We start from the raw sequence: 26,822 nt of genomic DNA, 5'->3' as shown, positions 1-26,822 counted from the left end.
GACTGCCAACTGATAGAAAAGAAAATGAAAAGCTAACAATTTAAACACAGCCTTCCACCAGCTCAGGTAAATGGAAACTGTATTACTGTTTATTAAGTACTTTTAAATTTGTAACTTCGATGGTTGTAAACTCAAGAGATATTTTGATAAATATCTTGAATCGACAGTTGTAACTAATCATTTCCCCAACATTACAATCTAGAAATGTTTAACTAACCTGGCTCTGTCCTTCTAAAAAAATATATTTCTCTTATCAGATATTGCCAGGCGTACTGAGTCTCCGTATCAATCGTAATTTTCAGTTCAGATTTCCAAACGGTGCATCTTTTTTGATTTGTGTTAACCTGATTAACGTTTGGCAGAAATCCAGTCATCTGCCAGTTTCGGGAAAGCAGTCAGAAATACAGGTGCCACCATATATTTGCAAAACAAAACATTCATTCCCTGACCGTGAATAGAACCAACGCCACAGCGGTTAGGGTTCCAAATCCTATTGACTAGATTTCATGGGACGAAGACAGGCGATCTTGTCCTTATTCTCAATGATCCGGCTTTTGCCTTTTCATTTTTGATAAAATTCGCTGCAGATTGGTTTCTACTGGTCTTCAAGTTTTGCAGAGTGGAAACGCCTATTCTGGCCATGATGGAGTGCGGTTCAAAGACACTCATCTATTCTATTCCCAGTTTCCAGCTTTGGTCCATAATCTTATGTGTTCTGAAGATTCCAGTGCAAATCTCAATGGATTTCTCGCGTTGGTCTTAAATGACACAATGTGAATGAAATTTGACATGGTCAACTCTGTATTAAAACCTCCAGCTCATTTTCATCCCACGACAGAAAGACGCAGATACGTACCCCTGGAGTGGCACAGGTCTGAGGATCAGACCTTGTGCTTCACTTCCGTTCTCCGCCCCCATACACAAGTTTATCTGCAAAAAAGGGAGCTTTTAGTGAAACATTAGGCAGTTCCACAGACAATAACAGACTTACCATGAGCTAGAGTTTAAAATGGACGGAAGATGCAAATGCAACTTTAAATTCGAATACAAAATCCTTTCATTTCCTGGCAGACAGCTGGTCATGAAGACGAACTTGCACGCTGCACCCTCGCGATGTTAAATTCGAAACGACAATCCCCTCACCCGAAGTCAGACGCTAGAGGCAAAACATCACTGGCCCAAAGACCAGACGCAGCCGGGACAATGTGTCTGTATTTAATGGATACAGGTACATCGGTGAAACTGCATTCACAAGGTGAATAACCAGTAAACATAATTACCGTCACTGCTTCACTTGGAAGGCTCCACTCTGTGAAACATTGCCTTTCACTGTACTTTCATATTTGGAGTCTTTTACAGTCCAGAACCTGAACAAATTCAGCGAGAAGCCTCTGGTCATTTCGAGCGTGGCATGTATAATGAGACGAGTTCAACGACATCTTTCTTGCTGTCGACCCATCAGCGAAGCTCAAAATGAGCCCCTGTTAGTATCAGCCTCTCTGTACCTTCCTGCAGTATGTCTGCTGAAAAACATCAGATTATCACAGTTTTACCGTCTTCACATTGAAACCCAAGACCATAATATGAGCGATTTGGAACATTGGAGAGAGAAACACGCCTGATGAAGACGATGATGACGTGAAGATCAGGAACAAAAGTTTGTAAATTTCAGGTCCCAAAGGCTAATCTCAGTATCAATGGCGATCCCTGTTCAGGTGCCTGAGTTTGCATCACCCAGACCTGGATATAATTCCCAGTCAGGAAACGAAGACTAATTCTCTTCATGTGAATTATCCAAATGCAAACTAATGCCTGGTTACGCACAGAACATGCACACGAATCCTGCCAGAACAATCCAGTGATTATTCACATCTATCCAGAAGGACAATAGCAGTGTATACACGCGAAAACTATCACCGCAAATCTCCCTCCAAGGGTCTCGACATTCCAAGTTGAAAATGTCTCGCTTTTCCTTCAATGTCGCTGTGTCTAAACCCTGCCCTCATGGCATCATAGCAGTACCTCGTTACTGAGGACATCCAGGGTTCTGCAGAGTAAATCATTATCTCAATATCTGCGGTTATTAGGGGTGGGCGGTGCATGCCATCGCATTGAGTGATGAATGCATCCCAGTAATAAATTTCTAAAAGCTGCAGTTTCTAAGGGAACACCTGCATGCGGTCAGGAATAATTTAAGAAGTGGAACAGGGAACGGGGAAAAAGTGAAGTGAAATGATGACTGGAGGCATGAGACAGCACATGAGTGAAGAGCTGGTTTTGCAAGTCTCAGCATCGGTGACATTATTTATTGCCCACTGTTCACACTGATCAACGCACCACTCCTTGGTAATTTACTAAAACGAGCCCACTCCTCTTGGTGTGAGGTTCCCTTTGCGCATATTAACGCGGTGGATGGATGCCAAGAGGATGGACACATCCTCGTTATCCAGCCAGTTTCAACAGACGAAGGCATCAGTTTAAAACAAAAGCACAAAGACATTACCTCTTACTTTGTATTTTCACTGGAGAATATCCAGCTGTGAAGCGTACTGAAAAAGCGCATGTTGGTTTAATTTTTCACCGAGCAACTGTGAAACATACACAAAAAAGAAATGTCTGAGCGATTGTGATCGAATAGTTAAGTACATGCACGCATAGTTTTGAAAAACAGAGTTTTGGCAATCACTGTGGTTTTGTTAGTTAAAGCTCTTCTTAATAAACAGGAACTATGTGATCAAATCCAGACATCACAACCTGCAGAGGTGTTTCATAAAGAGCAGAGTACCCTATTTCACTCGTGGTTCTGGTTGTTGCGTGGTTCAAACCAATGACTGGATCGAGACTAGAATTCAAGTACAGCTCCTTCGACTTCAACGCTGCCACACAAAACCCTGCAACCACGTTTTTTAATTGACTAGTGTTTCTGCATCGCTTCATTTCAGGCACTTTGCACACCCAGTTTAAAGAACGAACTTGGCGTAGGTTCGTTAATATTTATGAGGATATTGCAAGGGTTTTAGGGATTGGACTGTAGAGTGAAGCTGAATAGGCTGCGATAATTTTCCCTGGAGCTTTAGCGATGAGCGATCGTCTTACAGAAATTTATATAATCATGAAGGAGCTGGGTAGAGTGAATAGTCAATGAATATTTCTTAGTCTGGGAGAAGATTTGTAGCTTGCGTGCTCGTTGTTGTAGTTCTGTTCGCCGAGCTGGGAATTTGTGTTGCAGACGTTTCGTCCCCTGTCAAGGTGACACCCTCAGTGCTTGGGAGCCTCCTGTGAAGTGCTCCTGTGCTGTTTCCTCCGGAATGTATAGTGATACAGGAAAGCCACACACAGAGACCAAGTCCTAAACTACGAAAGTAACCACCTCAACACACACAAAAGAAGTTGCATCAAGACACGGTTCAAAAGGGCCACAACACACTGCAGTACACCAGAACTGCAAAAAGAGGGAGAAGAGCACCTATACAATGTATTCGCCAAAAACGGATACCCCCGCAATTTCATCAACAGATGAAAGACAATGGAATGAGGACATGCTACAACCCAAAGGACTAGCCACAATACCATACATCAAAAACATTTCCGAACTGACAACCAGACGACTGCGACCACTACTACAAACCAACAGCCACTCTCAGACAACAACTCACCAGGTCGAATGGCCCGATACCCAGCATGATCAAAACCAATGTAGTGTACAAAATCCCATGAAAGGACTGCACAAAACCCTACATAGGACAAACAGGAAGACAGCTAACGATCCGCATCCATGAACACCAACTCGCTGCGAAACGACATGACCAGCTATCCTTAGTAGCCACACACTCAGATGACAAGCAACATGAGTTTGACTGGGACGACACTACTATTATAGGACAAGCCAAACAGAGAACAGCCAGGGAATTCCTACAGGCATGGCACTCATCCACTGATTTAATCAACAAGCACATCGACCTGGACCCAATATACCGGCCACTGCAGCAGACAGCTGAAACTGACAACCGGAAGTGGCAGATACAAATCACTGCAAATACCAGAGGAAACATCAAAGAAGCGCTTCACAGGAGGCTCCCAAGCACTGAGGATGTCACCTAGACAGGGGACGAAATGTCTGCAACACAAATTCCCAGCTCGGAGAACAGAATCACAACAATGAATATTTATTCCCTGAGCAGGCAAGTTCAAAGAGAGAGCACAATTTTAATGTGAGTGTGGTAAAATTTAAAAGGGATCTGAGGTACACTTTGTTTTCACACAGGAAGTTTTGCGTATTTGGAATGAATTGCCAGATTAGTGATGGAGTCTGGTACACTTACAACATTTGAAAGGCATTTAGATTTTTATATAGAAAGGAAGGGTGAGGAGGGATAAAGGACAAATACTGGCAAATGGAGGAACTGAATTTCAATCATCTTGTCAGCAGGGACGAGTTGGATCAGAGCGTCTACTGACGTGCTCAGCCCTCTGATACGCAGCAGTGGCGAACTGTAGTCGGAATAGGTAATTCGCAAAATGCAGGGCGCTCTTCACGCAGTCAGCGCGTTGTAGTGGTTTTCTGCAAGTTGGTTGGTTAAAACAACTTGAGGTAAAGATTTTCTGGAAGTTAGCTGCCAATGCCCATTCTTCATGTCACGTTCACAAGTTCTCCGTGAAACGTTTTGGCTGCGCAAAATACCTCACAAACCGTGTTACCCCTCAGCTCTCCAGCTAATCCAAAAGCTAACAAATCATAACGTGGCACAGAAACAGAACTGACAAGGTGAATCATTTTTTCAGAAACATCGAAGCATGAATGTTATCTGTGGAGCAGTTTGTGTCGTCTGGAACATGAACCGCTCACGCAAATATCAGGCAGACAATTCCAAACGATGCTTTCAACGGACTGGAACGTGAGTGCACCACCACTTCCCGGAAACTACTCCAGTAACATAAAACAGAACAGACTAACAATGAACCATGAAAAGTGAAGATTGCCAATTACAGTCTCGACTAGATGGAAGTTCACAATGGGCTGGTGTCTTCATTGGATCGAGATGGCCAATCACCAGCCTCCCTCATCAGGGCAGAAATGAAGGAAATGAGAGAAATGCAAACAAGTTTCACATTGCGATTACCCTTCTTTTCGCCACAATAACAATAAACAGCGAGCGGATTCAATGCAGGATCTGGTATCACAACAAGCGGTGAAATAACTGCCTTCATTCACTTTCAGAGAAAACGATGAACAACGCAAATTGTCTTGAACATGAAAACCTGGCACAGCCTGCTTGGGTCCGGTATTATGCGGAGGGCCTTACGAGCTGGAGACGAAAGTGATCAGCACAGCAGCAAGGGGACACAGCGTGGACACTCACACGTTGGTTTTTCTGTGCTATGCCACATCACAGCATGGTGAAGAAGAAATGACTACGGTTTATTCTATTCAACTAAAACACAGCTCATCCCTGTGAAACGTTGCCAGCCTAATCCGTTCTCAAAAGTGGCAGACAAGAGATTTAAACTCAAGCCTTCTTGAGAAGTGGAACCTGGCACCAGCGTCTCGGATTGCTCAGCCACGCTATCACAGAGGCAAAAACCGGAAAGCCAAGAGCGTGTACCTGATGATAACCTGCAGTATACTCACAGCAACTGCAGCAGTTCTGCAGAATAAGCGGCAGAAAGGAATTCCTCCATCTGAAAATGTGATTTAGCACTGGAATTTGAAAATGGCAGATCTTGTAGTGAGGATATTCAAAACGCGGGGCCAGTAAGAGTTGCAACTTGCCTTGTCTTTCTCCTTAACCGTGCATTTTCAAGCAGAGCCCACCTGGCTGCAAGCTGAGTCAGAGACCTGTGTTGGAATCGAGGGGTTGTGACTCACTTATTGTTAGTAAATCAGACATTTCTTACTTGGAGGTGTACAAAAATCAGTTTTGGGACATATTCAGGGAAGGTCAAAGGCGATCTGAGATGTTAATTAGTTGCTCACTGTTTGTGATTGCTCTTTGTTCGAGGTGTGAAAATGTCTCCCTGTTTAGTCACATTCACGTCTCTTATTGATGACTGAATCAGAAAGAAGGTATTTCACCAGACCTTCCTGTGTCTTGCATTCCTCCCCCTCCTGTTTATACTTTCCTGCAACTCTATGATAGCAAGCAAACAAAATGGATTCAATGTCATTCGGCAGCCTGTCCGTCATTTCCGCAATTTCAGTTACAACATGGCTTCAGTTTCAGACAACACGGTAATATTAGTGACTGTATGAAAGCATGAGTCAAGCAATTCATCTGAATGTGTAAATCTTTTCAATCCTGTTGCTGACTGAATGATCTGTAACCGTACCTTCTGCTTAGAAACTCAAATATCTGAAGTGCTCCAAAGCATGACTGAGGATTTTTATTTTTGGTTCACGCAGGTTGAGAAACGCCAGGCAAGGTACAAATGAGGCCCTTCAGAGCCTACTTTGGGATACATATGACAGAACCTTAAATCAGGAAGTCATTGTAAGCTTTGACACGAGCAAAACACTGCTCCCCTTGCCACTGCCCCATCCATTACGATCCGGAAGACGGATTGCCCGTAAAGAAGGAACAACAATGTTTCTGCTCAGCTCTGAACTGGGCCACCTTCGCACAAACTGATGCTTCTACTCTCCAGAAAGTATCAGGTCCCGCCTTCTGCATTCTTAAAAATAGCGGTCATCTGTGCTATAAACATCCACACATATTCGGAACGAGGAAGAATGCGCATCGAGTAAAATCATGCACCGCAATTAATTGGACTTGTATCCCCTTTCACAACAGCTGGAATGGGCGGGGACATTCAGAGTAAGATTAACTGACCAGGGCAGAAAACAATTACTTCCACCTATGTTCGTACACAAGCCGATTTTTCTTTCATGTTTTATGCTACTGATCATTCCTGTGGGAGATAGAGGTGATAACTGCTCTCCCACACAAACACAATGGGGCCAGAGATCCAATCGAACTGTCCCCCAGCGGCGATAGCTTGGCTCAAAATAGATTTGTTTGCTGTGTAGGACTGAAATTGATTTTGATCACACACAGACACGGTATAACAGCCACCATCACATGGGGAGGGTTTGGGGGCGGATTCCGACCCACTCTGGGAAAAAAGACTGTGCCCTAAATTCACCGGAAATAAATGTTACAGGGAGAAGACGGGAGAATGAGGTTGACAACGATATTAACCATGATCGAATGGCGGAGCACACCAGATGAGCTGAAAGCTCTTACCGTCCTCTTATGGCTTCCGGTCTCTAGCCATCTGGTGTCTAAGGAATTAGAAACAGAGTTAATTGTTCAGTTTGAAGTCCTCCTTTCATAACTGGGTAAAGTGAGAGATGGGGGCAGATCTGACACAAATTTAATAAATGGAAAAAATGTTTCGAGAGGAAGAAATAAGAAAGAAGATGAGTATAAAGTTGGAAATCAGGAGATATTCAATAAAAAAGGAAGAGTGCGCAAACACAGAGGAAGATGAACATGGTAAATAAAGTGTCACTAGTCCTGAAGTCTTAACTCTGTTTTCCTTTCCGAAATACGACCAGACCTGCTGAGGTTTTCCAGCAATTTAATTTGTTGGATCAGAAACAGTGGATGGGACTGATCCAGGACCAATCGGCACTCCCATGCTCTGGGGATGTTTGACTTACCTGTCCGACGAGATGACTTCTGTCCCACTCTGGAACCTCACAATCCTGCCCCATCCTCACCCCTTTTGTGTTCTTCCTGTCTCCAAATTTTACCACATCTTATTTTCCAGACAGGAGTTTTCTTTATAAAAAGGTTCCGAGAACAGGAACAATCCTCCAATCTTCTGAAGCTGTTTCCAATATAAAGTGTAATTGTTTCCCCTTTCACAGGGGAAGATACGTTCCTGAGGAAGGAGTTTCCATGTGCTGTGTCCCGAGCCTGGGCAAGAAGCCGCTGACTGAAGCTGTTGTAGCCGCGCTCTCTTGGCAGCAGGGGATTGGAGAGATTGGGGTCGCTTTGTGCTGCGTGTAAACGTCTCGTTCCCTGCAGACTCTGGGTGAATCGTGAATGAGTTCTCGTGATTGCAATATAGGTTGGTTTGAATGGTTGAAATGAAACATTTGAGACTCTGTGCCCGGGGTAGACTCGAACTATTTGAGGCACAGAAACTGGCATATATCCTAAAGCAGAGTGATTTTGAACAGCAGTGGCTCACACAGTTTTCAGAGTGGGTCGCTAATTTTCCTGCTTTCGTCGCTGAAAGGATCAGAAGCCTGAGGAGCCGCAAGCACGTCAATGAAGAAGTACGCAACTTGGGTAGCTCTGTCATATTTAACTACCTGCAGCAGCTTACCCGCGATTGTGTTAGCAGTGAGATTGGAACGCACGTCATGATAAAAACTGGAGCTTAAATTCAGCACCTTCGACCACTAGGCCACGACAACACAGAAGGGAGACAGCACCCAACAGTGACAACACACAAGAGTGCCAACCCAAATTTGGCGTGAGTAGTGTTTCAGCATCGGTTCACTTCAGGCACTAATACTCGCGCATTCAGTAATGAACTTGGTGCAATTTAGAAAGCATTTTCAAGGGTTTGCAAGGTTTTCACTATTTGGACAATAGCAGGAAGCTGAATGGGCTTCGACAGTTTTCCCTGGAGCTTCAGGGCTGAAGGATGGCCGAAGAGAAGTTTATAAAATCATGGGTGAAAACAGAGTAAATAGTTATGGAATACTTTTTCACAAGGCACGCGAGTTCAAAGCTAGGTAACATAGCTTTAATGTGAGAACTTTAAAAATTGAAAAGGTATGTTAGATACAGTTGTTTTGCACACAGACATTTTAGTGTGTGCAGAATGATTTGCCACATTTAGGGCAAATTCAAGCGCATCGGAATGGGTATATAGACAGGAAGGGTTCGAAGAGATATAGTACAAAGATTAGCAAATATTGTTAGATTAATTTCGGTTATCTGTTCAGCAGGGTCAAGTTGGATACCTGGGTCTGTTTCCGTGCTCGGCAACTTTGAGATGCTCCAGCAGCTGACACAGGTTTTAATAGACCTTTTGCAAAAAAGCGCACGCTGTTTGTTACTTAGTCAGCGTGTTTACCTATATTTCTGGAGGGTGGACGGGTCGAACCGACCTAGCAATGAAGATCTTTCCAGACTTCTGCTGCCAATGACCATTCTTTTGACACTTTCCCAAGTTTGCCAACAAAGAATTTGGCTGAAGAAAAATACTTCAAGAATTGTGTTACCCGCTCAGCTCTCCAACGAATCCGGAAACTGGTAGCTCTTCATGTGGAAGAGAAGCAAAATAGAAAAGGCGGAACCATTGCCAGACACAACGAAGCTTGCATGCTGCCTTTGAGGCAGTGCGAGCTGTCTATGTCATGTACTGTTTAGATAAATGGCAGCGGGGCACTTCCAAACATACTGAAGATTTAGTGCATTGCCAAGTCACAGAAAGTGCTCAAGAAACATAAAACAAAACAGAACAGCAATAACCATGAAAAATGAAGATTACCAATTACACTCTTGATGAAATTAGGTCAACAATGCGCTGATCCCTCCATCTGATCGAGAGGACCAATCACCAGCCTCCATCACCAGGGCAGGAATGAAAGAAATGACAGAAATACAAAAACGTTTCACATAGCGATTACCCACCTTTTCGCCACAGCAACAAAAAAAAGGCGAGCAGTTTCTATGGAGGACCTGGTTTCATATCAGCAAGGAAATAACAATCTCCACTCACTTACAGTGAAAACGGTGACCGGAGCAAATTGTCTGAAATATGAATAACCGGCGCAGGCTGCTTGGTTCCCGGATTATACTGCTGCACAGACTTTCATATGTAAAGATACCTTTCAAAGATAGTTCTTGTGGATGTCCATATGACAATGGCAATTGTTGCCCTCGCTTTCACTGCAACTCTTGATCGTATAGCCGTTGGCATTCTCACCTTTGCCTATGTTTCAGGAGGGTGGATAGCTCGAACCGACCCAGCGATGATGGCCTCTCCGAACATTTGCTGCCAATGACCATTCTTTTGACACCTTCCAAAGTTTGCCTTCAAAGATCTTGGCTGAAGAAAAATATCTCACAAATTGTGTGACCTCCTCAGCTCTCCAACGTATGCGGAAACTAACAGTTCTTCATGTGGAACAGAAGCAAAACAGAAAAGGCAGAACCATTGCCAGGCACACCGAAGCATGCATGCTGCCTTTGAGGTAGTGCGAGTTGTCTATGTCGTGAACTGCTCGGAGAAATAGCAGCGAGGCATTTCCAAACACACTGGAGATTTAGTGCATTGCCAAGTCACAGAATGTTCTCAAGAAACATAAAGCAAAACAGAACAGCAATAAACCATGAAAAATGAAGTTTACCAGTTACATTATTGATTACATTCGGTCAACAATGCGCTGATGCCTCCATATGATCGAGAGGACCAATCACCAGCCTCCCTCACCAGGACAGTAATGAAGGAAATGAGAGAAATATAAAAACATTTCACATCGCGATTGCACACCTTTTCGCCATAGCAACAAAAAAAAAAGGCGAGAAGATTCAATGCAGGATCTGGCCTCATATTAGCAATGAAATAACAATCCCCATTCACTTTCAGAGAAAACGGTGAAGAAAGCAAATTGTCTAAAATAAGAATACACAGTTGCTTGGTTCCAGGATTGTACTGCTGCACTGACTTTCATATGAAAAGATATCTTTCAAAGAGAGTGTTTGTGGCTGTCCATATGACAATGGCAACTGTTGCCCTCGCTCTCACTGCCATTCTTGATCGTGGAGGGGTTAGCATTCTCAGCTTGCACGCGGGAGTTCAGTGTACAATTCTCTGCTATGGAAAATCGGAGTGCTTTGGAGCAGAAAGTTATGGATCTCATGAGCTACATGGAATTGTTATTGGAATGTTTGCGGAGCAGGGAAGTGGTTTCCTCACAGTTCTGGGCAACATCCTCAGGGCTGCAGAGCCTGTTTCGAAGTGCTGCTGTCCTGTGGCGGCTGGAATTGATTTGTTTTCATTCCCACTGGGTCAGGTTGTTGGGGTTACAGATTGGATCTTGATTAATGTGTTTATTGATGGAATCCATGGATGGGTGCCCTGCTTCTAGAAATTCTCTGGCTGCCTTCTGTTTTGCCTGTCCTATTAATGTTGAGCTGCTCTCGTGGAATTTGTGATGCTTGCAGTCTATACGTATTGTTACGAGGGTCAGCTGGTCGTGGCAATTAGTGACTGCCACACAAATACTTTGCCAAGAATAGATAGCCCGCAATTGTATTCCGAGATGTTTGGCACACTAAATTGTCAACTAGGATATGCTGCAATGCAATTTAAACAGCATGTTTCCTTTCATTAAAATGCATTTCTGGGAACTGATAGCCAGACTCCGACGAACACTCAGATTTACGACAACACATTAACCAACAGACTCGCTGAGCCAAAACGCACCAGAAAACAATATCCAATGTCCATCTTGTGCAAGAAAAATGTAGTTGTCAAGAGTTCACGCAGGGACTGCACGAAACAATGTATAGAAGAAACATTCGGACCACTAACAAGCTGCAATCACGAACTTCAACCAGCCCGTAAACGCCACGGGCAGTTATATGCAGGGCATTGAGTGTCTCTGATTCAGGGGTTGGAACTGGGATTATATGACCGTCTGCAGCACGGGTTATTTCCTTGCGTGTGGTTACTCCTGATGGAACATATGTAAAACTCGATTGCTCACTGAGAAGTACATCCAAAATAGTAGCCCAGAGCAGTATTTCCCTTGTGTTTCTGGTGCTGTTCTTGACATGCTCTCCGGAACTGGACCTATTGTCCGCTTCCTGACGGTTCGGTGCATGCTTCCCTGATCGTATTGTGGGAAGTAACCTGCATTTTAGCTGCAATAATGTGCATTTGTAACCCAGGTCCACCTGTTTGGTTATCTCTTATTGCGTGCAATTGCAACACGGTAAATTATTAATTAACTTTGGAAGATGACAAACGGAGGCGTGTGAAATGCTGTGGTTTTAGTGACATTTATCCAATGGTTCGATTTTACTTTGATTCAGGAGAAAAAGATGTAAAACGTGTTTGTGTAGAGATAAGTAACAGTGAGGAAAGAAGTCACCAGCAGGTGTAGCTTACAAGCCCACTCGCAGGAACCAATATGTCCAAGAAAATAAATAAAAGATGGCAATAATTATGGGCGAATTTAGTTTCCCATCTCTCGCTCAAGGTTCAATTGTAAAAAAGGTTTGGATGACAATAATCAATCAATCATTTATGTCCCAGAGAACAACGCGAGTCTTGTTTTGGTCATCGATTAGTTTACAGGTGACTTAGTCTCTGTCTTATCTTGGAAACCAGCTCCTTTGTTGCTAGCATAAGGAAAGAGATCTCTTTGGACATAAAGAAAATAAAGATTATTTCACTAACCTTTGTTTGTTTCATGCCGAAGTACAATCTGACCAACAGTTCCCTTGATCAACTCTGCTAGTCATATTAGCAAAGAAATCTGGCAAATTGGCAAGTATGATTTTCCTCTCAATAAGTAATTTTGACTCAGTTTGACTGCAATCATCTCTTCTTCAATTTGTGCTTTTCTTCTTTTAAAATGGTGTCCGGCATCTTCCAAATGACGGCAAAGATATGAGAGCAGATGGAAGGAATTTAGCCTATCAAGTCTGTGACAACATTCAATGACATCATGGCTGATTTGGTGAATCCTCAAGCCCCGTTTTCAGCCTCATCTGCGTGGTGCTCCATGTCTGTTTATCACACCCTTGAATATACCTCGCCTTCGCAGCCCTCTGTTGTAAAGAATTCACAGATTTACTACCCTCTGAAAGAGAGAATAGAATATCTTTCTCATCATTTTCTTAACTGTTTGATCCGTTCAGCTGTGAGAAGCCCTTCTCGTCCCACTTTCTCGCGGGCGTAAATCAGAACAGAATAAGCTCCTGAAGGTAGGTCTGCACTCTTCAGTGCTAGCTCTGTGTATTTGAAACATTTTCATATATTGACCACTGATTAAAAAAAGACCTGATTTGTATATTAGATTTGCCGTGGTGAATTTTTTCAAGAGCACTCCAATGGCCGTAATTCCACTGGCAGTGAAAGGGTTAGACAAATGCAAGGACATTTTTCTTTCTCGATCCAGTGTTGTGTTTATTCACCTCTCTGTACATGACAATGGATCCTACCCATCTACTTTATCTCATCAATAGGTGTGCAATTCAAATTTATCACCCTGCATTCTCCTCCGTTCGGAAACAAGAGAGTGTGCCAGCGAATTCTTGGTTAACAAGAAAAGCCAAATCCTGGTGTTTCAGGTTGGAACTCTCCATTCCATAAGATATACTAAGCAAAGTCATTGCATGTGCTGTCAAGGCCGAGTGGTTAAGATGATTGATTGCAAATCCATTGGGGCTTCTTTACACGGGTTCGAATCTTGCTGACTACGGTTTGAATGACTTCATGCAGGACGTATTCTCACTCAAATCTCTGACATCCCGTTTCAACAAACGAAGCCAGATAGTTGATTAGACTTAAGAAACTCAAGTTCTTTATCAGGAATGTGCCACACTTAAAACATTATCTCTGTTTCTCTTTTCAGAAATACTGCTAGATCCATCGAGTTTATGCAGTATTATTTGAATGTACTGTGCAGAAGTGCTGCTTTTCAATAGATTCCTTTAATCCCAGTCCCCCGTTCACAGACTCTGGTCAGTGAAAACACTTCCTCCAGCTCGTCGAAGAGCCAATCCCCACCAATCCCTCTCCCATCATTATAAACAGCCGCAGGAAATTGCTGATAAGCCATCTTTGCTCCAAAGCGAACCTCACGAGCCTCGGGAATCTCTCCACAAAACCGCCCTTATCATCCCTGGACATGGTGAAAGACAGAGGATTGTGGAGAGATTTTGGGAAAATATTGTCAGTTGTCAGGTGAAAAAATGTTAAGGAGGTAAACCACATAACCCAGTCTCCAGCTGCGTGAATCTTCAGAAACTCTTTGGGAAATGGAATCAGAGGAGAATGAAGAAGGGTGAACTGTCGGACTGAGCAGAAACAGTCAAGACACCTTCCCCTTCTTAAAGTGGACGGGACATTGACTCTGATATTCTCAGGACTTGAACTGATCAGAGACATTGAAATAATTCTCGGTCCCGTACATGAGGAATACAAACCTCATCAGGAGTCTGGGACAATGAAATTACTCGATACCACACAAGATACTGAGAGGCTCCAAGGGAGATGTTCCCGATTGGAGGAGAGCTGGTTCCCAGTGGCATGGATATGTCTGTAGTGGGTGGGATCCGACTGTTTCCATATCTCCATAATGAAAGTCCCAGTCTTTATTTTGGAAAAGTAAGATTGATCGAGGACAGTTGTCGTTCTGGGAAGGGCAGAATGAAGTTGGACGTCAGTCACAGACTGCTTTCAAGGATCGTCCAAGGTGTTAGATTGGAAGTTTCAGCTCATTTGACTGTTAACCGAAACGTTACTGGTTCAATAGCCCCAGGGCGACAGCAATTGATGTTCTGACCGCAGCGGTTTTCTGTGCTGCGCAATTTCGTTTTTCTAATGGGGACAGGAGAATGTTTTCCAAACAGAAACCTTCGGCATGACGAACCACATAAAAGTTTCTGCATTGCTTTAATGGTTAATGTAAAAAAAAATGTGGATTCTGGGAATCTGAAGTAAAAACAGAAACTGCTGTCGAAACTAACCGGTTTGGCAGTGCCTGTGGGAGATTACCGAGTTCTGATGAATTTTTGAAATATTTGCCTCTGATTCTCTCTGAATAGACGCTGTAAGATCTGCTGAGGTTCTCCTGCTATTTTTGTTCGTTGTTTTAACTGAATGTCCATACCATCTATCAGGATGACACAAGCAAACCCACCACAAACCAAAATTAAGGAATAACACTTCAGTATCTCACTCTACCGCAAGCCCAAGGATAACCACACGAGGCTGCAGTAGATTTTCACAAGGCACGCGAGTTCAAAGCTAGATAGCATGTTTAATGGGATAAAGATAAAATTTGAAAGTGATGTGGCGGACATTTGTTTTACACACAGACATGTTTGTGCGTGTGGAATGAATTGCCACATTTAGTGGCAGTGTTTGGTGCGCTCACGTTTCAAAGGCATCCAGATGGGTACATCGACAGGAAGGGTTCGGAGAGACAAGGGACAAACATTGGCAAATATGTTTAGATTAATTTCTGTTATCTGTCCAGCAGGGCCAAGTTGGATAGGAGGGTCTGCTTCTGTGCTCAGCAATTCTGTGACGGTCCAGTAGCTGACACCAGTTTGAATAGTCCATTTGCAAAAACGCATGCGTTTTCTTTACTCAGTCGGTGTGTTTCAGCTTTTTTTTCTGGAGGCTGGATGCTTTGAAACGACCCAGAGATGAAGGTTTTCCAGACTTTTACTGCCAATGACCATTCTCCATGACACATTTCCAAGTTATCCAAGAAAGGTTTTGGTTGAAACAAAATACCTCACATGTCCTATTACCCACCCAGCTCTCCAGCGAATCCAAGAACTGACAGCTCTTCACATGGAACAGAAGCAACACTGAAAAGGTGGAGCCATTAGCAGGCACACCTAATCATGAATTCTGTCTGTGAGGCAGTGCGAGTCGTGTATGTCAAGAACTGCTTACACACATGGAAACGAAGCAATTCCAAACTGTGCTACCAGACATTCTGGATATTTACCGCATTACGAAGTCCCAGAAAGTGCTCAAACAACAGAAAGCAAAACAGAACAACAATGAACCATGAAAAGTGAAGATTACCAATTACATTGTCAATTAAATTGGGTCAGAATTGCGCTGATCCCTCCATCTGATAGAGAGAGCCAATCACCAGCCACTCTCACCAGAAGCGTAATGAAGGAAATGAGAAAAGTATAGCAACGTTTCACATCGCGATTGCCCACCATTTCGCCACAACAACAACAACAACAAAAAACAGCGAGCAGATTCAATGCAGGATCAGGCTTCGCAACAGCGATGAAATAACGACGTCCATTCACTTTCAGCGAAAACTGTGAACAGTGCAAATTTTCTGGAATATGAACACCCAGCGCAGGCTGCTTGGCTCCCGTATTCTACTGTTGCACTGACTTTCATATGAAAGGGTACCTTTCAAAGAGAATGTTTGTGCCTGTCCAATGACGGTTGCAGCTATAGCCCTCGCTCTTACTACCGGCCTTGGTAGTGCAGGGTTAGATATCCTCACGTGGCACACGGGAGTTGAGGGTGCAAATCTCTGCTGCGGAAAAGCGAAGTGCTTTGATGCAGAAACATGTGAACTCGGGTGCCTCTGAAGCTCTTGCTGCAATTTTCGGCGAGCTGGGAAAATGGTTTGCAGAATGTTGGTCACCTTTCTGGGTGACATTATCAGGGCTGCAGCGGCTCCTGCGAAGCGCTGCTCTCTTGCTTTGGTACGAATTCATTTGGTTTCATTCCCGCTGCTTCTGGTTGCTGGTTTTGCAGATTGGATTCAACGGATGAAATCCGTGGATGAGAGCCCTGCTTCCAGAAATTCTCTGCTGCTTTCTGTTTGCCCTGTTCTACTTTTGTTGTGCTGTTCTCGTCGAATGTGTGGCCCTTGCCGTCTGAACGCATTGCTACTAGGGACAGCTGGTCTTGGCAATTAGTGACTGCCACAGAAATTATTTCCAAGAACCGATATCCCCACACCTTCATTAGCAGATGTATGGCGCATGAGCTTCTGAAAGAGGATACCAGAAGAGGTAATTTTAAAAATCGTGATTCTCTGTTTAAAGAAAATCTGGGAAATGATGCACAGACTACTCCGAACACTCGGACCTCTGACAGCACAGAAACCGACAGCCTCACTCAGACAACAACTCACCAGAACACAAGAAGTAATACCCATCTTGTGCAGGACAAACGTGGTTGACGAGATTCCACGCAGGGACTTCATCGAACACTATATAGGCGAAAGAGGCAGACAACTAGCGAGTTGCATTCATAAATTTCATCTGGACAGTAAACGCCACGGACAGCTGTTCCTTGTGATTATACACAGGACACTGAGTGTCTCTGATTCAGGGGCTTGTAACTGGGATTATATGACCATCTGCGGCACTGGTTACTTCCTTGTGTGAGGTACCCCCGATGGAACACATGTAAAACTCGATTCCTCATTGAGAAATATATCCAAAATAGGAGCCCAGCGAAGTATTTCTGTTGTGATTTGGTGCTGTTACTGCCATGCCCTCTTTCACTGTAATTTCCCAGTGCTTCCTGATTGTTCGTTGCGTGCTTCCATGAACGTATTGTGGGCAGTAATCTGCGTTTTAGCCGCACTAACGTGCGTGTGAAGCCCAGCTCAACCAGTCTCTATTTCAGTTTTCTCTTATTATGTGTAATTGCAACACAGTAAAGGATCAATTAATATTTTAAGATGACATACAGAGGCGTAAGAAATACCGAGGTTTTAATGACATTTATGCAGTGGTTCGAGATTACCTTGATTCAGGAGATAAGGATGTAAACTCTGTTTGGGTAGAGTTGAGGAACAGTGAGGAAATAAGTCACCAGTCGGTGTAGTTTACAAGCACACTTGCAATAACCACAATGCGAAATAAAACACATAATTAAACAGAAAACTGTTTGTGAGCGATAAAACATGACAATAATCATAGGGGACCTTAGATCCCCCTCTGCTACTCCCGGTTCCATTGTAAAGAATGTTTGGAGAACAATGATCAATAAATCACACATGTCCCATAGAACCACACGCGGCATATCTTGGTAATCGATTACTTTTCAGGCATACTTCGTTTTCGTATTTTCTTGGAAACTATCTTTCATTGTGAGCATCAGAAAAGGCCATTTTCTGCCAGAAAGAAATAAACACATCATTAACCTTTTGGTTTCATGTCCAAGAGCACTTAGACTCCTCTGCACCGCACTTGTTTGTCGTTTCTACGGATTTTAATAGTCGTCTGTCTTTTGATTCTTCCTAACAACGTATATGACTTCACACCCCTGACCTGAAACTGCATCTGCCAAGATTTCACCAATTCATCATACTATCTATAGACGGTACGGCAAAAGATGGTGACATTTGCAAAATGTCCAGATTACAGAGGAGGAAGTGCTGGATGTCTTGAAACAGATAAACGTGGATAATTCCCCACGACCTGATCAGGTGTACCCGAGAACGCTGTGGGAAGCCAGGGAAGTTGTTGATGTACTTCTTGCTGAGATATTTGTATCACTGACAGTCACAGTTGAGGTGCCGGAAGACGGGAGGTTGGCGAACATGATGCCACTGTTTAAGAAGGGTGGTAGGGACAAGCCAGGGAACTATAGACCAGTGAGCCTGACGTCGGTGGTGGGCAAGTTGTTGGAGGAAGTCTAGAGGGACAGGATGTACATATATTTGGAAAGGCAAGGACAGATTAGGGACAGTTAACATGGCTTTCTGCGTGGGAAATCATATCTCACAAACTTGATTCAGTTTTTGCAAGGAGTTACAAAGAGGATTGATGAGGGCAGAGCGGTAGATGTGATCTGTGTGGACTTCACTAAAGCGATCGATAAGTTTCTCCATGGGAAACATTTGCAAGGTTAGATCTCATGGAATACAGGGAGAACTAGCCATTTGGATACTGAACTGGCCCAAACGAAGAAGACAAAGGGTGGTGGTGGAGGGTTGTTTTTCAGACTGGAGGCCACAAGGATCGGTGCCGAGTCCCCTACTTTTTGTCATTTACATAAATTCAAAGTTTGGGTGAAGATTTGTAGCTCGGGTTTACGTTGTCGTGGTTCTGTCGCCGAGCTGGAATTTTTTGTTGCAAACATTTCGTCCCCTGTCTAGGTGACATCCTCAGTGCTTGGGAGCCTCCTGTGAACCGCTTCTGTGGTGTTTCCTCCGGCATTTATCGTGGCCTGTCCCTGCTGCTTCCGGTTGTCAGTTTCAGCTGTCCACTGTAGTGGTCGGTATATTGGGTCCAGGTCGATGTGTTTGTTGATGGAGTAGTGGATGAGTGCCATGCTTTTAGGAATTCCCTGGCTGTTCTTTGTTTGGCTTGCCCTATAATGGTAGTGTTGTCCCAGTCGAATTCATGTTGCTTGTCGTCTGCGTGTGTGGCTACTAAGGATAGCTGGTCGTGGCGTTTTGTGGCTAGTTGATGTTCATGGATGCGGATCGTTAGCTGTCTTCCTGTTTGTCCTATATAGTATTTTGTGCAGTCCTTGCATGGGAATTTGTGCACTACATTAGTTTTGCTCATGCTGGGTATCGGGTCCTTCGTTCTGGTGAGTTGTTGTCTGAGGGTGGCTGTTGGTTTGTGTGCTGTTATAAGTCCTAGTGGGCGCAGTAGTCTGGCTGTCAGTTCTGAAATGCTCCTGATGTATGGTAGTGTGGCGAGTCCTTTAGGTTGCGGCATGTCCTCGTTCCGTTGTCTTTCTCTTAGGCATCTGTTGATGAAATTGCGCGGGTATCCGTTTTTGTCGAATACCTTGTACAGGTGTTCCTCTTCCTCTTTTTGCAGTTCTGGTGTGCTGCAGTGTGTTGTGGCCGTTTTGAATAGTGTCTTGATGCAACTTCGTTTGTGTGTGTTGGGGTGGTTGCTTTCATAGTTCAGTACTTGATCTGTGTGTGTGGCTTTCATGTATACCTTTGTGGTGAATTCTCCGTTCGGTGTTCTCTGTACCATCACGTCTAGGAATGGGAGTTGGTTATCCTTTTCTTTTTCTGTCGTGAATCGGATTCCTGTTAGTGTGGCTTTGAATATCCGGTGTGTTTTCTCTATTTCTGTGTTTTAAATGAATACAAAGGTGTCATCAACATATCTGACGCAGAGTTTGGGTTGAAGTTGTGGTAAGACTGCTTGTTCTAAACTTTGCATTACTGCTTCTGCTATGAGTCCAGAGATCGGTGAGCCCATGGGTGTTCCGTTGATTTGTTCGTATATCTGGTTGTTGAATGTAAAGTGTGTTGTTAGGCACAAGTCCAGTCGTTTAAGTATGCCGTCTTTGTTGATAGATTCAACGTCATGTTGTCTGTTCTGTATGTCCAGCAGGTTGGCTATTGTTTCTCTGGCGAGGGTTTTGTCAATAGAGGTGAACAGTGCCATTACGTCGAATGAGACCATAGTTTCTTCCTTGTCTATGTGTATATTTCTGATGATGTCCAAGAATTTTTGTGTTGATTGTATAGATTGTCTGAATCCGCTGATCAGGTGTTTCAGTTTCTGCTGTAGTTCTTTAGCCAGTTTGTGTGATGGTGTCCCTGGTAGTGATACTATGGACCTGAGTGGGATGTCTGGTGTGTGCACTTTAGGTAGTCCATTGAATCTGGGTGTGTTGTTGCTTTCAGGTTTCATTCTTTGTAGGTCCGACCGAGTTATCTATCCGTTTTTTGTAGATTCCTCAGTGTGTTATTTATCCTATTGGTGAGCTGTGGGGTGGGGTCAAACTCCCTCTTTTGGTAAGTGTTGGTATCTGCAAGTAGTTGTTGTGCTTTTTGGGTGTATTATGCTTTGTCCAGGATGACCGTCATTCTGCTTTTGTCTGCTGGTAGTATGTTTATGTTCTTATCGTTTCTTATTGATTTTAGTGCTTCCCTCTCCTTGGTGTTGAGGTTATGTGTTTGTCTTTTCCTTGTTATCAGAGGTATGACACTTTGCCTCACTGTTTATTGTGTCTCTTCTGTCAGTCCATTGTTCCTGAGTGTGCATTCTAGCGCTGCTAGCAAGTCTGCTGTCTTGGCGTCCCTGTGGTTGTAGTTGAGTCCCTTGGCCAGTATTGTTCTTTCCGTGTCTGTGAGCTGTCTGTGGGAGAGGTTTTTAACCCAGGTGTGTGTTGTGGTGTCCTCTTTGTTGTGTGTTAGTTTGGCCATTTTTTCTTTTCGTGCCGTTATTTTGCGGTGTGTAGTCCTATTCTGTAATATGGTGACAGCCCGTTCTATGGTCTGGGTCCATTCCTGATTAGTGGTTTTTGAAATTAACGACTTTTGGCGCGCAATTTCTTGTCGGGTATTTGTGAAGTTTGTTGTGCGCGTCTGTAATCATTACCGGATCTTCAACGCCAAACTAACAGGAATTCGATTCACGAAAAAAGAAGAAAAGGATAACCAACTCCCATTCGTAGACGTGATGGTACAGAGAACACCGAACGGAGAATTCACCACAAAGGTATACAGAAAAGCCACACACACAGATCAAGTCCTGAACTATGAAAGCAACTACCCCAACACACACAAACGAAGTTGCATCAAGACACTATTCAAAACGGCCACAGCACACTGCAGCACACCAGAACTGCAAAAAGAGGAAGAGGAACACCTGTACAAGGTATTCGACAAAAACAGATACCCGCGCAATTTCATCAACAGATGCCTAAGAGAAAGGCAACGGAACGAGGACATGCCTCAACCCAAAGGACTAGCCACACTACCACACATCAGGAGCATTTCAGAACTGACAGCCATACTACTGCGCCCACTAGGACTTATAACAGCACACAAACCAACAGCCACCCTCAGACAACAACTCACCAGAACGAAGGACCCGATACCCAGCATGAGCAAAACTAATGTAGTGTACAAATTCCCATGCAATGACTGCACAAAACACTATATAGGACAAACAGGAAAACAGCGAACGATCTGCATCCATGAACATCAACTAGCCACGAAACGCCACGATCAGCTATCCTTAGTAGCCACACACGCAGACGACAAGCAACATGAATTCGACTGGGACAACACTACCATTATAGGGCAAGCCAAACAAAGAACAGCCAGGGAATTCCAAGAAGCATGGCACTCATCCACAAACTCCATCAACAAACACATCGACCTGGACCCAATACATCGGCCACTACAGCGGACAGCTGAAACTGCCAACCGGAAGCAGCAGGGACAGGCCACTATAAATACCGGAGGAAACACCACAGAAGCGCATCACAGGAGGCTCCCAAGTACTGAGGATGTCACCTAGACAGGGGACGAAACGTTTGCAAGACAAATTTCCAGCTCAGTGAACAGAACCACAACATTTACATAAATGATTTGAATGCGAGCATAAGAGGTACAGTTCGTAATTTTTCAGATGACACCAAAATTGGAGGTACAGCGGACTGCAAAGAGGATTACCGAAGAATACAACAGGATCTTGATCAAATGGGCTGAGAATTGGCAGATGTAGTTTAATTCAGATAAATGCGAGGTGCTGCATTTTGGGAAAGCAAATCTTAGCAGGAGGTATATACTTTATGGTAAGGTCCAAGGGACTGTTGCTGAACCAAGAGACCTTGGAGTGCAGGTTCATAGCTGTTTGAAAGTGCAGTCACAGGTAGATTGTAGAGGGAAGAAGGCGTTTGGTATGCTTTCCTTTATTTGTCAGAGTATTGAGTACAGGTGTTGGGAGGTCCTGTTGCGGATGTACAGGGCATTGGTTTGGCCAATGTTGGAATATTGCGTGCAATTCAGCTCTCCTTCCCATCGGAAAGATGTTGTGACACTTGAATTTGTTCAGAGAAGATTTACAAGAATGTTCCAGGATTGGAGAATTTGAGATATAGGGATAGGCTGAACAAGCTGGGGCTGTTTTCCGTTGAATATCGGAGGCTGAGGGGTGACCTTATAGAGGTTTACAAAAATATGAGGGGCATAGATAGGGTAAATAGGCAAAGTCTTTTCTCTGGGGTAGGAAAGTTCAGAAATAGAGGGCATAAGTTTAGGGTGAGAGGGGAAATTTATAAGAGACCTCAGGGGCAACATTTTCACACAGAGGGTGGTACGGGCATGGAACGAACAGTCAGAGGAAGTGGTGCAGGCTGGTACAATTGCAACATTTAAGAGGAAATTGGATGGGTATATGAATAGGAAGGGTTTTGAGGGTTATGAGCCGTGTGCTGTCAGGTGGAGTCGATTAGGTTTGGATGTCTGGTCGGCATGGACGATTTGCACCGAAGTGTCTGTTTCCATGCTGTGCATCTCTATGACTCTATCTATATCTGTTTGCAGGCTTCCACATCTCATCATACTATGCCCACCCCCCTATTGTGTTTTGAGAGCAAAACTGGATACATTTCACTCTGCCACTTCCAAGTCATTAAGACAGAGATATATCATTTAAGCCCGATACCTGGCCAATCTGGATTTCACTAAATATATCTTTCCAACTTGAAAACTGCTCATTAATCTTTATTCGGGGATTTCTGTTAAATAGGCAATGGAAAGACAATGCTGCTTTATTTCTCAACGCCGTGAGCTCCTTTCTTGAACAATGGACTTTTTCGTACCCCCTTATTGACTGCTTGCTATAAATTCAAATGGACTTTACTGAACAGCTTCCTTCATTAACTCTACAGGTCATGTTAGTGATGAAATCTGCAAATTGCTATGTGTGATTTTCCTTGCAAAAAATGATGTTGACTTAGCTGTACTGTAATTATCCCTTCTAAACTTTCTGCTTTTCTTCTTTTGCAATGGTGTTTCACATTATCGAAATGACAACAAAGACATTAGAACAGATGGATACAATTTAGCCCATCAAGTCAGCGACAACGTTCTATGAGATCAGGGCTGATTTGCTTAATCCTCAAGTGCCCTTGTCGGTCTTATCTCCGTGATCCTCGACTTCCGAAGTAACGTAATGTTTGTCTCTCTCAACCTTGAATACATGCATAATTCACAACACTCTGTTGAAAAGAACTCCACAGATTTCCTACCCTCTGAAAGTAATAATAGCCTCCAGATCTGAGTATTACATATCTGACCCCTTTCCGCTCTGCTGAGACCCTCTGGTCCCACATTATCCCGGGTGCAATTCAGAGCATAAAAAAAAATCCTCAAGGTCGGTCAACACTGTCGAGTGCCAGTTGTGAGTATTGGAACCATTGTCTTTTTTTTTTACTTTTGAATAAACAAATAGACCTGAAATACACATTAGATTTGCCAGTGTTGAATCTTTTTCAAAAGCACATCATTGGCTGTAATTTCGCTGGTGTAGGGCGTTGTACAAATACAAGGACTTTTTTTTCATTCTAGATCCATTGCTGCCTTTATTCATCCCTCGGTACATGAAAATGTATCGTTCCCATCGACTTTACCTTTCATCAATGTTTGTTTTACAACTTGATCTCCCATCCTCTTCCTTCGTTCTGAACCAAAATAAGGGGACAGCGAATACTGGCGTCATGTTGCGGACAAGACAAATGCTAGAGTTTCAGATTGTAACCACCCATTCCATAAGACATATTAAGCAGCGATGATTTAGAAATTCAGTGGGGTTTCCTGGCGCATGTTCGAATTCTCCCAACTATGTTTTGAATGACTTCCTGCAAGACAAATTCTCTCTCATACTTCAAAAAAAAATCTTAACAACCCATGACAGTCATTCGATTAGAGTTAGGAAACTCAAGTCCTTCATCAGAAATATATCATAATCAAAATGTTATCTCTGTTTCAGTTTCCACATTTACCACCAGACACGTCGGGTTTCTGCAGTATTCTGTGAATGCACTGTGCACAAGCGCTGCATTTCATTATATTCCTTCAAACCCAGTCCTCTGCACACTGACCCTGGTCAGTGGCAATAATTCCTACTGCTCGTCAACGTGCTAATGTCCACAGCTCACTCCCCCATCAAAATAAATAGCCGCAGGAAATCTTCAGTTAACGTTCCTTGCTCCAAAGATAATCTCTGGAATCTCTCCAAAAACCGGGACTTCTCAACCCTGGACGTGCTGTAAGGCAGAGGATTGTGAAGAGATTTTGGGAAAATATTATCACTTGACAGGTGGAAAATTGTTAAGGAGGCAAAACATATAATCTAGTCCCCAGCTTTGTAAATCTTTAGAAACTCTTTGAGAAGTGAAATCAAAGGAGAATGAAGAATGGTGAACGGTCCGACTGAGCAGAGACAGCCAAGACAGCTTCCCCTTCTTTAAGAGTACAGAACATTAACATTGATGTTCTCTGGACAAAAACTGATCCGAGACATTGAAATAATTCTTGTTCACGTACATGACGAATACAAAGCTCATCTGGACCCCGGGACAATGCAAAAACTCGAGAGCACACAAGACACTGAGAATCCTGAAGGGAGATGGTGCCAGTTGGAGCATAGCTGGTTCCCAGTGACATGGGTGTGCCTGTCGTGGACGGGATCAGACTGTTCCCACGTCTCCATTATGAATGTCTCAGGCTTCATTTTGAAAAAAATAAAGCTGATAGAGGACAATTTCGTTTTGGGAAGGACAGACTGAAGTTGGAGACCAGTCACAGCCTGATTTAGATGATCGGGTAAGGTTTTAGGTTTGGAAGTTTCAGCGCATTCGACTGTTGAATGAAAGGTTGCTGGTTCAAGCTCCAAGGGCGAAAGCGATCGCTGTTCTTGGTGCATCTGTTTTCTCTGCTGCGTAGTTTTGTGTTGATAATGGTGTCAGGAAAACGTTATTCAAACGAAAACTTTTCATGAGAAGAACCACAAATAAGTTTCTGCAATGTCTTAAAGATTAATGTAAACAACTGTGGATTCTGGGAATCTGAAAAAAAGCAGAAACTGTTGACGAAACTAGCTTGTTTGGCAGTACCTGTGGCAGATTACTGAGTTCTGATGAATTTTTGTAATATTGTCTATGCTTCTCTCTGCATAGATGTTCCAAACTTGCTGAGTTTTGTCGTGGAGAAAATATAGAGATTCACAAGGAGCCGCAGAGAGTTCTTCAAGAAGTAGCTCCTTTTTCGGTAAACAATAAACCGTGACACTGAGAAAGCAGAATCTCGAAAGCCCACGAACGCCATTGTCTTTATATCGGTTTTATCATGTTTCTGTTTGATGAATGAGCATGTCCAGATATATTAATCGAAGTATCTCACTATAACTGCACAATAAACCAGTGATGATAGTTCTCATCATCTCTTTCATTGTTCACTCTACTTAATATTATTCTATTTTCACGGTTAGATTTTTAGCATCAGCATTTGTAAGCATGGTTTTTCATTCCAGACCCGACTTAATATTTTCCCAATGTCATGATTAGTTATTTATTGTCAGTAGTCTCAAGTAGGCTGTCTATAGTATTAATTAGACATTTAATGTCATGTCCCAAATATTGATGTTCTCAATCTTGTCATGATGATACATAACAGGGAAACTAACATTGCTAGCTGTGTAATCTCATCTCACCATAATGACCTTTCAGCCTCAACCTTGCTCTGCTAATTTGTGTAAGTGTATTCCACGAATCTTATCTCATCCTGCATTCCACAGACCTCTAGCAACATATCGCCAGTGGTCTTCCTGCTTTATCCTTTCCTTTGCTTTCATTGTCTTTGTTTTCCATTCTGTCATTCTGACTAATAGCAGTCATTCCTGGCATTGGATTCGCTGAGGGTGAAGGGTCAGTGAACAGAGCGGACTGCCCCTGTTGTTCTGTTCCTGACTCTCTACCTCCCGCTCTGTTTGTGACCAGTCAATCACCCGGGAAATGTACTGTTCCTAGCAAAAGTTGCCTGTAGTTATTGAAGTGGCAGTAGTCATAATAATAATAATAATAATAATAATAATAATAACAACAACAATAACAAAAACATTGTGGCCGGGTGCAGCTGTGATCAGCTGAAGAGCCTACTGCAGTACTGTATTTTCTGACTTTCCAGCATTAAAACTCCGAATCTTCAATGTGTCTTAAAATTTCTCTCTCATTCTTCTAACATCCAATGACATAAAGCTCCATATACTCCATCTCTTCAAATTAGAAATTACATCCATTCCCAACATCAGGCCGAGTGAACCTTGTCTGGCCGGCCTTCAACACAAGAA

Source organism: Chiloscyllium plagiosum, unplaced genomic scaffold, assembly GCF_037043375.1.
Source record: "Chiloscyllium plagiosum isolate Xiang-an unplaced genomic scaffold, Cpla_swu_hap1 HiC_scaffold_29, whole genome shotgun sequence".
Taxonomy (NCBI): Eukaryota; Metazoa; Chordata; class Chondrichthyes; order Orectolobiformes; family Hemiscylliidae; genus Chiloscyllium; species Chiloscyllium plagiosum.
Note: the sequence above shows the minus strand (reverse complement) of the source record.